The sequence below is a fragment of the Bidens hawaiensis genome, unplaced genomic scaffold (assembly GCF_021521415.1).
Source record: "Bidens hawaiensis isolate Kalapana, Puna unplaced genomic scaffold, B.hawaiensis_p1.1 tig00031549_1, whole genome shotgun sequence".
NCBI lineage: Eukaryota > Viridiplantae > Streptophyta > Magnoliopsida > Asterales > Asteraceae > Bidens > Bidens hawaiensis.
In genome coordinates this window covers 109,887-124,410 of record NW_027495344.1, presented here as the reverse complement: position 1 = coordinate 124,410, position 14,524 = coordinate 109,887, and the positions used below count along the sequence as shown (strand labels likewise).

Below are 14,524 nucleotides of genomic sequence, written 5' to 3'. Positions count from 1 at the left end.
CGAATCCGTCTCGTTTCGAGGAAAGTGTGCATGAGTCTAACGCCGACGGCAGAGTTAGACGTGAGTTCAAGAAACTCAAGATAAGTGGATGTTCGTTCAAGGACTTTAAATACTATGGACCAAAAGAGTTCCATGGTGACAAAGGAGCTATCACAACCGTGAGATGGATCGAGGAGATGGAGACTATTGTTATCACGAGTAAGTATTATGAGGAGGAAAAGATCCAATATTTCGCTTTGATGTTCAAAGGTGAAGCGCACGAATGGTGGAATGCGCTGTTGATGAGTAAGGGAAGAGATGTGATGTATGGCCTGACATGGGAATAATTCAAGGCCATGGTGATGGGAAAGTTTTGTCCTATGCACGAAACTGACCAGATCCAAACGAAATTCCTTAATCATAAGGTTGTAGGGACAAAGCTTCGGGAATACAACACTAAATTCCTCGAATACTGTCTCCTTGTTCCCCGGCTGGTTAACCCTGAGTCCAGCAAAGTCATGAGATACATATAGGGATTGCCGCGGGAAATCCGCGACATGGTGAGGTCGCATTTGCCTCAAACCGCTGACTCTGCAATGGAGTTGGCTGGTTATTTGATGGGCGGCATGGTCCGCAATAAAGAAGAAGACAAGAAGGTGCCAACAACAACGGCTGCTCAAGGAAAGACTGGAGGAGGTTCCAACTTTAGAGGAAAAGGCATAAACCGAAACAACTCTACGCCATGCAGGATATGTAGGAGAGACCACAAGGGCCGATGCAATTTCGCCCCGTCTCCTAAAGTCTGTGAATCCTATAATCGCACGGGACATGATGCTGATAACTGCTGGAAGAAGAAAATGACTTGCTTCAATTGCAAGGAAATGGGCCATTTAAGTTTCGAGTGCCCAAAGAACAAGCCCGCTGCTGGTGGTGCGGGTGGAAGTGGTCAAAACAAGAAAGGAAACGCTCGTGTCTTCGTACTCGACACAAAAAGGGCCGCTGACGTGCCAGAAACCATAATTGGTACGTTTATAGTCAACGACACCTATGCTAGAGTTTTGTTTGATTCAGGTGCGAATTTGAGTTTTATAGATTATAGTTTCTGTAGTCTATTAAACAAACCATTAACAAAATTAGATAAAACTCTAAGCGTCGAGACTGCTAGAGGTGAAATCGTTAAAATCTCCGAAGCCCTTGAAAACGGAAAAATCCTTTTAGCCGGTTATTTGTTACCTATCTGTTTGTTACCCATGAATCTGGCCGGTTTTGATATTGTACTTGGTATGGATTGGTTATCCGATAACCATGCTCGTATCATCTGCAATAGCAAAACTGTTGAACTTCAAGCCCCCGATAAACGAATAATTCGAATTGAAGGAGAGAAAGACGCTGGCCAAGTTAGCATAATCTCTATGATTAGGGCTAACAAATGTTTAAATCAAGGATGCCTCGCATTCATGGCCTACATCACTGAAGATTCTAAGCCAAAAGAAATCAAAGACGTTCCTATCGTTTCCGAATTTTCTAACGTCTTTCCTGATGAACTTCCTGGTATTCCTTCCGATCGTGAAGTAGAATTCAGAATAGATCTTGTTCCCGGTACTGCTCCAATTGCCAAAGCTCCGTACCGCTTAGCACCAACCGAGATGAAGGAGTTAAAGAAAAAACTCGATGAACTTCTTGAAAAAGGTTTCATTTGACCAAGTTCGTCGCCTTGGGAGCGCCAATTCTATTCGTTAAGAAGAAAGACGGTTCCATGAGGATGTGTATTGACTATCGTGCGTTGACCAAAGTTACAATCAAAAACTGATATCCACTCCCTCGTATTGATGATCTTTTCGACCAACTTCAAGGTGCTAGTTTCTTTTCAAAAATCGATCTTCGTTCCGGCTATCACCAACATAAAGTTCAATCCGAAGACATTCCAAAGACTGCTTTCCGAACAAGGTATGGACATTATGAGTTCACGGTTATGCCGTTTGGACTTACTAATGCTCCGGCCGCGTTTATGGATATGATGAACCGTATTTGCAAGCCTTACTTGGATAAATTCGTTATCGTATTCACCGACGACATGCTTATTTATTCAAAGTCAAAGGCCGATCATGAAATTCATCTTCGAACGTTACTTGAAATTCTAAGAACCGAGAAGTTGTACGCCAAGTTCTCGAAGTGCAAATTCTGGTTGCACGAAGTGCAATTTCTTGGTCATATCATCAACGTAAACGGTATTCAAGTGGACCCCGCTAAGATTGAAGCTATCTCTAAGTGGGAAGTCCCAAAGTCACCAACCGAGATCCGAAGTTTCTTGGGTTTGGCCGGCTATTACCATAGGTTCATCGAAAACTTCTCTCGTATCGTCGTTACCTTAACTTCTTTAACTCGTAAAAACATCAAGTATGAATGGGGAACGAAGCAACAAGAGGCGTTCAATATACTCAAACAAAAACTCACCCAAGCACCTATCTTGGCTTTGCTAGAAGGTACTGAGGATTTTGTGGTATTTAGTGACGCGTCCCATTCTGGTTTGGGATGTGTACTAATGCAACGCAAGAAGGTAATTGCTTACGCCTCTCGTTAATTGAAAGTACACGAAAAGAATTACACGACTCACGATCTAGAGTTAGGCGCCATAATCTTTGCACTTAAGATTTGGAGGCACTATCTCTATGGAGTACGATTTACTGTGTACACTGGTCATAAAAGTTTAAAATATATTTTCGATCAAAAAGAGCTCAACATGCGCCAACGGCGATGGATGGAAACACTCAACGACTATTATTGCGAGATTGTCTATCATGAAGGCAAGGCCAACGTTGTGGCCGATGCCTTAAGTCGTAAAGAGAACGAGAAACCAAAAAGAGTTCGAGCGCTACGTCTAGAGCTTCAAATTGACCTTTTCGAACAAATCAAATCTGCTCAAACTCAAGCGATAAAAGAAAACCAATCTTCAATGAAAAATGCAATGGCACCATTGACTCATTAGTCAAGGGTGACGACGGTATCCTTAGACTCGGCAATAGGATTTGGGTACCAATCGTTGGAGGTTTGCGTGAGAAAATCTTGAACGAAGCTTACAAGTCAAAATATATGATGCATACTGGAAGTGATAAGATTTACCACAACCTAAAAGCGAAATATTGGTGGAATGGAATGAAAAGGGATGTCGCTTCGCATGTTGCGAAATGTTTGACTTGTTTGAAAGTCAAGGCTGAACACCAAAGGCCTTCGGGATTGCTACAGCAACCCGAACTTCCCGTTTGGAAGTGGGAGTTAATAAATATGAATTTCATTACCAAACTCCCGAAGACGACTCGACAACACAACGCTATTTGGGTAATTGTTGATCGATTGACAAAATATGCACACTTCATACCCATAAATGAGTCGTACTATATGGATATATTAGCGCGTATCTATATAAACTCCATTGTCGCTTTTCATGGAGTACCGCTGTATATAATATCTGATCGAGACAGTCGTTTTACGTCTCATTTTTGGAAAAGCTTCCAACAAGCTCTCGGTACAAAGTTGAATCTTAACACTGCTTATCATCCACAAACCGATGGGCAAAGCGAAAGGACGATTCAAACGTTGGAAGATATGCTCCGCGCTTGTGTGATCAGTCTAGGTGGAAGTTGGGATGACCACTTACCCCTAATGGAATTCTCGTACAATAATAGCTATCATACAAGTATCCAAACCGCACCGTTCGAGGCGTTGTATGGAAGAAAGTGTAGAACGCCCGTGTGTTGGTCTGAAACCGGAGACAATCAATTGTCAGGACCCGAGATAGTCCAAGAAACCTCCGACAAGATTCTCCAAATCCGAGAACGACTTAAGACGACACGTGATCGCCAAAAGAGTTACGCCGATGTCCGTCGTAAGCCGTTAGAGTTCAATATCGGTGACAAAGTGTTATTGAAAGTCTCGCCTTGGAAAGGCATTGTTCGCTTCGGTAAGAAAGGAAAATTGAGTCCTCGATTCGTTGGACCTTTTGAGGTACTTGAACGAATCGGAACTGTTGCATACCGTTTGCGACTACCTGAGGTAATGCAAAGGATACACGATGTATTCGATGTTTCAAATCTGCATAAGTGTTTGACCGATGAATCGTTGGCTATGCCATTAAAAGACGTTGAAATAAATGAGAACTTAAAATTCGTAGAACGTCCAATTCAAATTGAAGATTCGAAAACAAAGAAGATAAAGAAAAGAACATTGAAAATGGTGAAAGTAAAATGGGACTCGCGTAGAGGGCCCGAATATACTTGGGAACATGAATCGGAAATGAGAAAGAAATACCCCCAACTATTCTTGTAAAAGCAATCTCGAGGACGAGATTTGTTTCAAGGTGGGGAGGATGTAACAACGTGAAAATTTTGAGTTCAAACTATCAACTTTTCAAAGTCTAGGGACTAAAATTGCCAAATTCCAAACCCTAGGGTTTAAATTGAAAATTCAGATTTCCTGACCCATCGCGCTACGCGATGAGTCAGAGAGAGCCCCATCGCGTATCACGATGGGGTACCTGACACATGTTGACACGTGTGCCACATGGCACACGGTGGCACTGGTTATTGCCACGTGTCACCACGTGGCAACACTGCTGCCACGTGTTGCCACGTGGAGCAATGCCTTCCACGTGTCGACACGTGGCAGGTCTACACTGTGAGTCAGCAGACCTATATCGCGATACGCGATAGGTCTGCTGAGGAACCCATCGCATAGCGCGATGGGAGCCAATTTTTCGTCTATAAATAGCAGCCTTGGGGTGTTCATTTTACACATCCAAACCTGCTCTCTCACTTCTCTGTAGCTTCTCTCTAAAACCCGACAATCGTATACTAGGTTCACCTAGATAAATGTCCCATATTTCATCGTAAAGCGTGTCCCGATCCTTCGTTTGTGTATAACGCTTCCTCAAAGTTGTGCCACCCTCACCCACATACCAAGAAGGTGTTGTTATAATGCAATGAATCTCGATAAGCGTGTTGTCGAAAGTTGAAGTTTGGCGTTATCGATTGACGACCAAAGAGTTCAAGCGGCGTTGGAGTGCTGCTCGAGTCCCTAGAGTTTCTATACGCCACTTAAGGTTAGGCGTAATATCGAATTCAATATAATTTAATATTATATTCAAGGCTTAAGCCTTAAGTCGAGTATATACTCGATACCTCGATAAAAGAAAAGAAAAGAAAAGGAAACATAACAAAGAAACGAATGAAAATATGATTATGAATATTGTTGAATACGTATATATGTGTGTAAGTATATATGTAAATATTCTTTGTTATGAAATATTAGTTAATTAATAAAGAGTATTCTTAAATAATAAAAGAAATGATTACGTTTCTTGGAGAAGAAGAAACGTCGGGTTTTTAATATAAACTAAAGGTTTCTAATTTACTTTTAAACTAAAGGTTTTCAAGTAAATAAGAATTGAACTAAAGGTTCAATCGAGGATTGAGATATAAGACTAAAGGTCTTAAGCCGGATCGTGTATCCGACTAACAAATATTTATACTCGTACTATAGGTGCGAGATAAAGAAAGGGAAAGACCCTTGGACGGTGAGTGAAGCCGATCCTAAAGCGAGAAGGTGAATACGCCCCCAAACTTTTACTTATTTAAAAATGAGTCAACTTGTTTTGTGAAATTGTTTACAAGGAACTATGTGTTCCTAAAACCGTTAAAAATAAAGGGTATAAACCTAGCCCTCAGGCTGTGGTATACGTATGTCTGGATCCTTACATAGGTTGTACTATGCGATGTATGGGCATGATCGCACCACCCTTGGTCGTAGGACGCTCTCCTGCAGGGAGTACGACCTTATGTGTATATTTACGGGTACTTAACTAAGTCAAACGTTGCGGTGTTTGCTGAGGTGACCTAGAGTAGAGGCTCATATTTATAATGTGTTATTTAACTTTGTTATTCCTAAGCCACGTTGGGCCGAGGCAGGCTTAGTCTCGAGGGGTAATAAAGTAAAAGAAATATTTTTGCGTCAGCGTGTTCACCAGCATTCGTTGCTGACGTATTTTATTACATTTTGCAGGTGAACAAAGCTAGAGCTTGGAAATGACGAAGTACTAATATCCGATGGCTCGGATTTCTTTTGTTAAAGTTTAATATGGTGGTTTGTAAAATATAAACAAGTAATCTTTTGTTAACAACTTTAAACGGGTATTTTATAATTCCCGTCTTTTGAATGTATATATAAATTACACTTTCGATCCTTAAAGTTTTATAAGACTTCTGCAAACTAACGCAACTCTGATTTATTTACAAACACGATACCAACTTATGGGTCGCACTCCTAGGCCTAAGATGGGGGTGTGACACCAAATATCATTAACGAAATATCATTCTAGTTCAGTTAATTAATTAATTATGATGCATGCATTCGCTCGCTCGCTGCTAACCACCATATAAAAATTTAACAGCAATCGATTGAAACGTATTCAAACAAAAGATCGAGGAAATTAAAACAGACCTAATGAGTTTAATTAGGGGCGAGAGAGAAGAAGCCATAAACAACACCAGGGGGGTTGAAGGAGTAATAAAGGGGTGTTTGGGATTGCTTATTTACACCAACTTATAACTTATAAACTTTTTAAAAAGTAATAAGGTGTTTGGGATTGCTTATATTGTGAGAGAAAAAGTTCCATAAGCTACACTTTTGTAACTTAATAACTTAATGAAAAGTTATAAGGAGGCAAAATAAGGAATCCCAAACACCCCCTAAGTGAAGAAAGATAACCTATATATATAGGTAACCGAAGGAGGCAAATTCAATGCGAGAGGGGTGATTTGATTCGATCGCCCAACATTCAATCATTAGGTCTTTAATTCGACCCATAACCACCGATTTCGTCTCCATTATAAAGGGTACGTATGCCTTCCGCATTAGCGTTGTATTATGTGTATAAAATATATATAAACCTCTTAAAAGAAAAAAAAGTCCTTAACATGTCCCTCTCGAACCTTTTGCATGCTCAAAGGATATATTAGTAATTTAATAAAATGTGAAGCTTTATCAAGCTGTACCAAACGCTTAAAGAACAAGTCAAGGTATTGGCAAATTACCTTTTCTGCCCAGTTGTGGCATGTTGTTTCCGTCCCGTCCTCTAATTGTGAAATTACCATGAATGTCCTTCATTCTTTCTTAATAATATAATATAGAATATAGATATACATTATATAAAATCTTCATTTTTAGCATATCCTAAATGATTTCAGGTTGGTTTCGGGTTTGATTTACAAGTTTCGGGTCAACCAAAATAAACTTTAAGGTTTGAAATTAAATATATTTTTAGGTATAATAGGCTTAGTCTTAGCCACTAAAGTTATCAGAATTTTACCCTAATCGATTGTTGTTATTCCAAATATTATGAATCGATTGTTTATTGCTAATTTATGTTTTCCATTTATAATTATTAATGGCAACCATGATCGAACAAACAAATAACGTCCGATTGAAGAAGATTATGGTTTGTGTTAATAACTTAGTTTTATTCTTCTTTTGAATTGTTTTATCAAGTCTCTGATGCACGGAAACGCGACCTAGGTTCCGTACCCCGTCCCGGAAACTCGCCGGGGACGGAAACGCGGTCGGGGACGCCTAGAAACGTTTCTTGACCGTTTCCGGGATGTTGGGGACGGTCGTTGACCGTTTCCAAAATTCAAATCTTATTTCGAAACGTTTCGGGAACGTTGAGGACGATTTTTAAAAGTTTCCGGAAGTTAAAGATGTTTCCAGACCGTATCCGATGAATTCCGGCGCCATATTTAGTATTCCGGCGCCGGAAAACGGATGAAGAAGAAGAAGAAGAATGGCGGCTGTTTGCATCTACAGAGTTTTAGGTTATAATAGTTTAGGTTTAAACAATAAACCCCTTGATCTTTCAATTATTTACATCTAGTCCCTAAACTTTGTTAATATTTACATAAATAATATTAAATTAGGTTATGCATTTTAACATTTAACCCTCACTATCTAGACTAGCTTACATTTGGTCCTCAACTTGTAATTTTATACATAAAATGTTTAAATGACATTATATATAAATAAAAATTATATATTTATTTATTTGTTACTAATAATTAATTACCTATATGTAATATATATATTTATTTTTTATATGTATTTATTGCCGTACCCGTGTCGTACCCGTTTCTTGACTTTTTGAGTTTTTCCGTTTCCCGTCCCCGTACCCGTGCCCGTTTCCTGTTCCCGTACCAGTTCCCGTGCAACATGGTATCAAGTTATGTTGATTTATTATTTAATTATTTGCGTTAGCAGCAAAGAATAATATGTTGTTTTATTTTAGCATTGAAGTATTTTATTTTTTTTGTTTTTTGTTTTCTTTTCTAGAATACTTGAAACCAATTAACCCAACCCGAAAATACCCGAACCCGAAAACCCATGGGAGATTTGGGTTGGGTTTCGGGTTAAGATTCCAAACTTGAAACCCGAAGAACCCGAACCGAAAAACCTGAAACCTAAAAAACGAACCGGAAGAACACCCCTACACACAACTAGCATTTATAAATGACGAGATTAACTAAAGGTAAGATAGGAATTATGTTAAATTATATAACCATCAACAAAAAAAACTTAAAAATAATATCGTGAACAATATAATTAGAAAACATACTTTTATCAACATATTAAAATGTGTCGATAATCGACAGTGGATCAAACAAAAACTCAAAAAGAAAATAAATAAATAAATAAAAGACTACTTTTGTAAGTTGACCATAAACTACGTTTGCATTTTTTTTGTCGGTGAATGCTTAAAGTATTGCAAGTTATTATCATGAAACTTGACCCGTAAAACCTTAATTAAAAGAAAGTTTCAGACACTTACATATAAGTTTATTATATATTATTTGAATAGACTTTTGACAATAACCTTGACGTAATCGATGGAGGGTCAAAATGGTTTTGACTCATTCGTATGTTGTCCATGAGGCACTTGTCAATTAATATTATGCATGCCTTCTATGACCCAACGATTCGTATTTTATATATATATATATATATATATATATATATATATGTGTCCAAACAAAATCTAATAACACTCATTTAACCCAATTAATTGAGGGTGGCTCATGTCGATAAATACATGCATGGAATTATAATAGGCGTAATAGATTGGTTGTAACAAAGTAATACGACGTAGCTCACATTCATAATTATTGGGATTGCATGTAAAGAAAAGGCTAAAACACAATACTTTTTCTCAATTTCAAACAAAAACCAAAGTTATGGAGATTATTTTATTAGTTTAGTAGCTACTTAAATACTGAGACATCTCTCTCCCGGTGCGATATTGGTGCAACAAATACAATAAGTGCCCCGACAAAACAATTTTCTTATGGTTTGATCCGCTGGCACAATGCGGGTGCATTCTACGATTCAACGTTGTTCATCACACATACTTGGGTTGTGATTAATAGAATAACCACACAAATGATCACCTGCTTGTCAATCAAATAAATTAACAAAAGTATTCAACTAATAAGGTGATATGAAGACAATAGCAAGGTTTCAACAAGAATTACCATACGCCTTGCATTCTTCTTCGGGCTCGTTAGCAATACAAGCCATAAGATTTGAACATACGATGTAAAGAAAGATAAAAGACATGATTTTTTTCTCCATCTTCAAGCTGAGAGAGTGTGTAATATTAAGAGTGTATGGTGAATTTGACATAAGAATACATGGTATTTATAACCTTGTAATAACTGAGACATAATGATATTAATTGATAATAATTTATATGTGTATGTATGTATATCCATATTCTGTATGTATATCTAAATTCTTTATTGTATATATCTATATTTTATATGTATATCCATATTCTATACTAGGCTATATGTCCGTGTGACACACGGGCGCAATAAAAATAGATGTGAATACATCAATTTTAAAATTGTAGTATATTTAATGATATATGACATAAAATTTGACAATAATATTAAACAAATTATTACAAATTTCTAGACACTTCCTTGTATACAACATTTGATGTTGTATTTGAAAGATTACCATCATTATCTAAAACAACAACTTTGATGTCATCTCGTCTTGTAACTCTTGATAATGCAACATACAATTGGCCATGAGTAAAAACTGTTTTTTTTCAAAAATAAACTAACTCTTGATAGTGATTGTCCTTGACTTTTATTTATGGTCATTGCAAAACATACGGCAATGGGGAATTGTCTTCTTTGTAGTTTAATGTGAAGTTTTTTGTCATTAGGTATCAAAGTAATTTTGGAATATAATGATGATCTCCAATGTGACTTCCGGATATAATCTCTACCTGTATAAGACGATTGCCCAATGACACCACTTTTAATCTAGTTCTGTTACACATGCCACTTTTTTGGTCGGTATATAGTTTAAGATGTGTGTTTTTAGTAAAAAGGCTTGAAAACATGCACATGTTTAAATCAACTATTTGTAAAGCCTTTTATAATATGGATACTAAGCCTATTATAAGGTGTTTGAAGACATTCAAGTAAGTGTGATATTTAGACAATAAACTTTTTAACTATTTTGGTGTAAAGTTTTAAAAACATTAAAAAAATAAATAAAGTAAATAGTTACTTATAGGAAAAATGCATATTTTATATTAACTTAAAATTAAAATTTGAATACTTTTAAAATTCCAAATATGTGTGTAAAGTTTTGTTAAAAAAACACAAAGTTCAAGAATTTTAGACTATATAGTTTAAAAAGTATTCGATGCGGAGTTAAAAAAATATATATAAATATATATTATTTTTAATTTACAAATGGTATATAGAATAAAAGTAATTTAAAAATTACTTTAACAACCAATGACAAATGAGGTGGTTATAAAGTATAATACATTTGTGGTACAAACTCTTTAAAACATTATTATAAACAATGAATCCGTCTCAAACTAAATAGTTAACCATATGAAATATGAAAACATTAATGTTATTTTCAAGTTTAAAAAAGTATTTGGAATCTGAGTTTTGTAATACATATTCACAAAATTGTTGTTTTGTCTTGCTATAGATCACTAAATGAGGATGAAAAAAAGATATGTCTTCTAAAAATTTAATTATTTAAGCACTCTATACTTTCTGATTGAATAATCAAGTCTTATAAATTGTTTTGAGTTTTGTTATGTATTATCATATCTAACTATTTTAGCTATGTATCAAATCCCATGAACTTATGTTTGTGTTGGAATTCGTGTTGATGTGTGTTTTTAGTAAAAGTGTTTGAAAGCATGTATAAGTCTAAATCAACTATGTGTAAAGCCTTTTATAACATGGATAATAAACCTATTCTAAGGTGTTTGAAGACATCAAAGTAAGTGTGATGTTTAGAGAATAAACTTTCTAACTATTTTGGTGTATAGTCTTAAAAATATTATAAGTAAATAAATAAAGTAAATAGTTGCTCATATTAAACATGCATATCTTATATTAAGTTAAAATTAAAATTTGACTACTTTTAAAATTCCAAAATGTGTGTAATTTAGAAATGATATATAGAATAAAAGTAATTTAAGAATTACCTTAACCACCAATGATTATATTGACAAATGAGGTGGTTATAAAGTTTAATACATTTATGATGCAAACTCTTTAAAACATTATTATAAACAATGAATCAGTCTCAAACTAAATAGTTAACCATATGAAATATGAAAACATTAATGTTATTTTCAGGTTTGAAAAAGTATTTGTAATCTGACTTTTGTAATACATATTAAAAAAATTGTTGTTTAGTTTTGCTATAGATCACTAAATGAGGATGGAAAAAAGATGTCTTCTAAAAATTAAATTATTTAACCAGTCTATACTTTATTATTGAATAATCAAGTCTTATAAATTGTTTTGAGTTTTTATGTGTTACCATATCTAACTATTTTAGTTATGTATCAAATCCCATGAACTTATGTATTTGTTGGAAAACGTGGTGATGTGTGTTTTTGGTAAAAAGGTTTGAAAAGATGCATAGGTCAATCAACTATTTATCAACCCTTTATAAAATGAATAAACACATATTTTAAGGTGTATGAAGACATCAAAGTAAGTGTGATGTTTATAGAATAAACTTTTTAACTATTTTGGTGTAAAGTCTTAAAAATATTAAAAAAATAAATAAAGTAAATAGTTGTTCATATGAAACATGCATATCTTATATTAATTAAAATTAAATTTTGTATACTTTTAAAATTCCAAATATGTGTATAAAGTTTTTAAGTTAGAAATGGTATATAAAATACATGTAATTTAAAGATTAATTTAACCACCAATGATTATATTGACAAATAAGGTGGTTGTAAAGATGAATATATTTATGGTTCAAACCCTTTAAAACATTATTATAAACAATTAATAAGTCTCGAACTAAATAGTTAACTATATGATATATAAAAACATAAATGTTATTTTCAGGTTTAAAAAAGTAGTTGGCATCCGAGTTTTGTAATACATATTCACTGAATTGTTGTATTGTCTTGCTAGAGAACACTAAATGAGGATGCAAAAAATATATGCCTTGCAAAAATTTAATTATTTAAGCACTCTATACTTTAAATAGATTGAATAATCAAGTCTTGTAAATTTTTTTGAGTTTTTTTGTGTTACCATATCTAACTATTTTAGCTATATATCCAATCCCATGAACTTGTGTATGTGCTGGAAATTGTGGTAATTTGTTTTTTTAGTAAAAGTGTTTGAAAACATGCATATGTCTAAATCAACTATGTGTAAAACATTTTATAGCATGAATAATAAACTTATTCTAAGGTGTTTGAAGACATGAAAGTAAGTGAGATGATTAGAGCATAAACTTTTCAACTGTTTTGGTGTAAAGTGTTAATAAACTATTTGACCATGTATAGGTCTCAATCAATTATTTGACCACAAGCATTTTTAACATGCATTTAAATGTTTTAAAAAGTATTTGATGCATAGTTGAATTATATATATATATATATATATATATATATATATATATGTTTTAAAAAGTATCATATATAATTTTTAATTTGGAAATGGTATATAGAAGATTTGATACCTTGAGTATACATCATGTCCAAGTGCCTACAAACATAAATATTTAGATCTTTAATATGAGAGATGCGATTATAATAATTCAAACCAGTTTTAGGATTACCACCATACCGGTATAGCAGCCATCGTTGTTTCGTGATTGTTGTAGATTTGATTACATTTTTGGTACTTTGTTTTCTTCTATATCAAGCTTGTTGACCATGCAGTTCGTCGTTTGCATTTTTAGAAAAGATATTAAATTAATAAAAACGATACATTTTGATTAAAATAGTGTAATCAGTTAAAAGGAAATTATTAATCTTACCACTTTCCTTAATGGCGAGTATTTGAAAGACTTTTGAAAACACATATCTAGTAATAAATATAAATTTGATCATATTAGTATTTGAGATTTTGATATATAAAAAACAGAATTAAAAGATGTTATACCTTTAGAATACATCATGGCCAACGTCCTGCAAATATAAACATTAACATGTTTAATATGAGAGATGCAATTATAATGATTCAAAACAATTTTGGAATTAGCATCGTACCCGTATAGCAGACATTGTAGAGTTGATTAAATTTTTGGTACTTTGTTTTCTTCCATATCAAGCTTATTGACCATTTGCTCATCATCCATACTTAGTGGTAATCCATGTCAGACAATAAGTTCAGTCAAAACTCCCTCGTTTGCATTTGTCACATATCATTTGTCAGAATATGTGAAATTAATAAAAACTTACACATTTTGATACAAAAGAGTCTAATCAGTTAAAATAAAATATGATTTTATTTTTTGAAGAGTCGTACCTTTAAATGAACGGTTACTTGTGACGGAATGCAACATAATGTGTTGGTAATTCTATAGCATAACACTTGTATGGCTGAAATAAAAAACATATTTGAATCAATTCCTCATGGACATATCTGTTAATAAATATAAGCATTTGGTTTTGAAGGGTAAATGGTCAAAGTGCAGATTTCAAACTACCTTTTGACAGTATTCTGGGTACTTTTCAGATTTGGGGAGATGCATATTCATGTTTGACTCAATTTGTATTTATAAAATTATGAAAACTAAAATCAAAATCAATTTGAATATCAATCAAAATCTAATATATAACAACTGTCATATAAAGTCCCCATTAAAATTTGGGGAGATGCATTCTAATATAAAGTACCAATCAAAATCAAAAATTAAAACCTACAAGTAAACAAATTCAGTATCTAAACAAATTCAGTATCTAATTCAAGATCCAAACCTGAAGAAGAAAGAGTAAATTTATGGATTGACAAACAGATCTTTAGTTGCTTCAAATCCACATAACCTAAAAAATAAAATTCATCAACAAATATACAAAATAAAATGAATTCAAAGAAAAACAGATTCATACCTGATTATTGATTTGACTTCTAATCTGATTATTGTGAGTATGAGAACCATCAATCGGATCAGACGAGTAAGGGAAAGAACATATAGATCT

The 14,524-nt window shown here is 34.1% G+C and overlaps 1 pseudogene; it reads left to right on the top strand.

Moving 5' to 3' along the window:
* Positions 1 to 14,524, top strand: part of LOC143582387 (calcium-dependent protein kinase 18-like) — a 93,722-nt pseudogene that overhangs the window by 46,031 nt on the left and 33,167 nt on the right.